Here is a 4758-nt window from a genome sequence, read left to right on the forward strand (position 1 = left end):
GTGGTCAAACTGTGATTATTAATCAGGGAAATTGTAAAAGTTAATGTATCTGTGATTCATTGTTATTTAAGGCCATGTACCTCAGATGACTGTCTAAAATTATCTCCTTTACAAATGGTACGTGCCTTCCATTTGGAAAAAATGAATTGAAACTACCTGGTCTACTGGACTATTGCAGTCTGGAGATTGTAATCTGGAGACAACTAGGAATACTAGAGAGCTCTTCACTCAGAAAGATGCCCCCTGAATAATCAGAAAATTATCGGGATATAATGTGGGTTTGGTACCAGTGCTGTCCCCTTTGGTGATTCCTCTGCTTCTGGCAAGCCCTGTCATTGAGGTGTGTCTCACAGAACAAAAGAACATACGCCTGTGAGAGACGGGGGGGGGGGGGGGGGGGGCGCGAGAAACAGAGAGGGAGGATCCTGGATTTCTACTCTTTGGTGGGCCTTCTCTCCTGACTCCCTCTCAGCTCTTCTCTTTACTGTTAATATAAGTGTTCTGAAGAGTCTGAACAGGTTCACCAAAAAAGAGAGGAGTGAAGCAAACCTGAAACCATTTCCACTTATAAATCAACAAGCGTTAGATAAAAACTGAGTGAATCTCAATTGATAAGTGCTGTTGAAAACATAAAAACTTCATGTGACGCAGTCTCTGTGCTCAATCATTTAAATGTAGAGAAATATTTAAAAACAGAAAAAGTGAATGAATGAGCCATATGGGCGCATAACTATGTTAAATGTAAATATTGTGCTAGTGCTGTAGCAAAAGTCAGCAAACAAGACAGACTACTAGCTTCCACTCTTCTAGAAAAGTAGAGAATTATTTTATAAGGCACAAAAATGGAAAGAATTCTGAAAGACAGAGAAATAGAAACCTGTGTGAAATGACTTGAACAGAAGATAGAAATAGTCAGAGGACTGTGTAAGTAGCCATAGGTGGTAGCCAGGAGGAGACACAAAAGCATTTACCCTCAAGCTGACTGACAGTCCAGGGTACTGCAGACATCCAAGAAGAGCTTCGGACTTCAAGTAAAGTATTTAAAATGTATGACTAAACACATGCAAATTAAAGTCTTTGGGTGAAACTGTGATTGGAATAAATAAATAACAATAAGAATTTGTGAGAAGGGTACTAAATGTTAGGGAAGTTTGTGTTCATCTTGTGAAAAGCACTGTAAAAAATATTTCCCATACAGTACTATTTAATTTTTTTTACTTTCCTGGTGTTTCATATTTTCAAATAAAAAGAAAAAATGAATCTGTTTTCTATGTACAGCACAGGATGAATGAGACTAAAATACCAGCCATCAGCTCACGACAAGATGCTTCATTCAAGAAAAACCTTAAGTTTTTTAAATGCCAGTACTGCAAAGCAAGAGCTGAAATGTAACCACATATACTACAGAGACATATATATCTAAGTATAGACATCAAATTAAAACAGTGGCTGACCTATTCTATATTTTATTTTTGCTGACATTTACTACTATAGTTTAACCCAACAGAGATTTATTGAGCACTCATTTACGGGCCCGGCATTGTGCCAGATGCTGGCATATAGAGAAGGATTAGCAAATGAAATGGTGCTTCTAAATTCTCTAGTATCAGTTTTCTTCCCATAAGAATTTTTCATACCCTATACTTCCCATCTCATTCCTCCTAAACTGCATTTTAAGCTCAGTGAAAATTTAACTTAATAAAGAGTATTTGGAGATGCTCATATCATTTTAGATTTGATGTAAATATTTTTCTAAGTTCAGTGAAACAAACAAAATAACTCAATTATCATATTCAAACTAGACTATTGCATAGTTTTACTTCTATGTTGCATTTTACAGAAAGTCATCCTTTTCAAGTTTCCTTCTTTTCAGTCTATCTCCCTCTCTCTCTCTCCCTACCCCAAACACATATACAACCTTAATTCACATTTAATCTCTTAAGCATCTATGGTTCTGAGATAATTAGCTACTTAAATGACCATAATCTCAACATTTTCTTTGGTCATATCGTTTATTTAAAACCTGAAATCACAGTACATAAAATAGAGTCTTAGGGATCAGTTGGGACAGTGCATTGATTTTACAGGTAAAACAATCCAAAGTACATTCATTCAGCCAGCGTTTGCTAGAGTCAACGCCCGTGCCCAACTCTTGTTGCTCTTATTCCAACTCTCTTTCCGTTAGCCTCTCTGTGTATACTCTCATTATGGCTTCTTCATTCTTAGAATCATTGCTGAAAATAGTGGCAGGTTTGTATAAGCCACCTTACCTTATTAATTACTTTATAGTGACACTTCCTATATTACAACAAGAGATCTAAAATATCTATGGAGAAATCAGCAATGCCATTAGACTCTTTAACCATATCGTCTTGAGTGGCTTGTATTTCCCAATGATAAAGCCTATTTATTTTGCAAACAGTCTTTAAAATCAAAGTTCAAAAATCCCAAAAGTAGCCATGGCTACAATTTAACACACTTTTCACTGAAGCTACCATCTTTAGTACTTTCACTCCAGAACTTTTAACCAATAAAAAATTATAGCTAAAATATTTGGATAAAAATAATAGGGACAGATTAATCACTCAGCATAAAAGGCATATCTGATGAAATACTAGAAAAACCAAGTGTATTCTCTATGTAATATATTCAAATATTCTCCAATGTACAAAAGACCAAAATCCCATTCAATAAGTATTTATTGAATTAATTTCTTTTATGTGTTATGTCAAGAATATTATAGTCAAGTGCATGCACCTATAGTCATCTAGTATATGCACTTTAAGTATCAATTCAAAATTGATGGGCTAGGAAGCAGAAAAACAGTGGAACCAATATATAAGTAAAAGGTGGTACTTGGACAAAATTTTTTTAAACACTAAATAACTTAATCAACTTTTTTTAAAGACCATAAATAAAATAGTAAATGACAAGGACCAAATAACCGCAAAAATAGATAAATTTGTTATATCTCAAAAGACTATGTTGCACAATTATAAATAAATAAGTTTAAATAATTAAATGGACACATTTTTAGTAAATTACAATTTAGCACAAGTTACAAAAGAAAGAAGAAATATAAACCTCTAAATAGGTCAATTTCCACACACAAAAAAAAAATAGGAAAAAATGTGAAAGAGCTACTCCAGGAAAAAGCACCAGACCCAAACGTCTCTGGGGAGAATTCTACTAAATGCTATTTAAATTGTTTCAGAGCATATGGACCAGAGAAAAACTAAATTCAACTTAAAGATACAGGGATAATATTAATTCTTAAATTTACAACGTTTATATGGAGGAAAAACTACAAACCAATCTCTGTTATGATTATCAACGTAAAAAAAATTAAATAATGTGTTAGCAAATGTACTCTAGTAGTACACTAAAAGGAAAACACAGGATGACCAAGTGAATTTTATTCCAGGAATGCAAAAATGGTTCAATATTAGAAAATTCATCAGTAGCTCAGAGGAGGGAAAACTCACACAGTTATCTTCACAGGTACTGTAAAGGCATTTGGCAAAATTTAACAGCAATTCTGGATTTTAAAAAAGGCAGAAAATAGTTAATGAAACAGGACTTACTGGATGTTTCCTTCATCTGATCGTATTTTTAATGGGAGAACATTAGATGAATTTCTGCACAAGTCTACTGAGACCATCCGCTTACTGTCATTAGTTCTATTTCACATTTCAAGGGAGTTAGATGATCAGACACGATTCCAAAAAGCACCTACCAACACCAGTGAGGAGAATAAATAGGAGGGGGGACAAAGAATTCTACAGGCCAAAAGAAGAGTTAGAAAGCTGTTGTGATAATCCAGGAATAAAAGGGCTAGTGCCTGAATTAAGGTAATGACAAGAGGAATGGAGAGGGTCACAAACTTTAGATTTTTAAGGGAATCAACTCAATGCTATTTAATCGTTGATCAAATATTAAGAGATGAGTCCCAGATTTCTGGCTTGGGCTAGCAGTGCATCACAGTATTATTCATTAAGATAGAGAACACAGGAGGATATTTGTATAAGAAAATGACTTCAGTTTTAAAGAACTTGAGATAGAAGAGAGAGTGAAAATCAAAGGGGGATGCATGGGTGCAGGAGAGATTTCAACACAAAAAGTCTAGATTGCTTTACCATTTTTCTATTTAACTCTCACAGCAACCTTATGAGTGCAGTATTGCCATTCCAATCTTATAAATGAAGAACCAATCAGTAAATTACAGAACAGATGAAAACCCAGGGTGTGAGACTCTATCTCAGCACCTGCCTCTCAGATAGAAGTCTGACCAACCAAGAAAAGTCCTGACGGAGGTGGTGCCTAATCACGAGCAGGAAGAAACAATAGAAAACAACAACAACAAAAATAACATGGCCCCAAGGACTGGTGTATCAAAAGTAATAACACCAACTTACCACTGCATGTGTACATAAAATGTTTGCAAAGCGCTTCTGCATGTTTTTTTTTCATTTGATACTAATAAAAATCCCAGATAGCATTATTTGTACTGTAAAGCATTAGAGAAGCCAGTAAGTTACACTGCTGGTAAATTCTAGAGCCAGAATGCCAGCATTTATTTTTGACATGCATTTCAGCGTTCTTTTTATTTTGTGTGTGTGTGTGTGTGTGTGTGTGTGTGTGTGTGTGCATGTGTGTGTGTGTGTTCTTTCTATTAAATGTGCTCTCTCTCCATAACAGCAGATGGAGTAAGGGCTAATAATTTTTTTAATCAACTCAAAATTTTGACACAAGAAATGA

This window comes from Miniopterus natalensis, chromosome 1 (assembly GCF_054644295.1).
Source record: "Miniopterus natalensis isolate mMinNat1 chromosome 1, mMinNat1.hap1, whole genome shotgun sequence".
Classification (NCBI taxonomy): Eukaryota; Metazoa; Chordata; class Mammalia; order Chiroptera; family Miniopteridae; genus Miniopterus; species Miniopterus natalensis.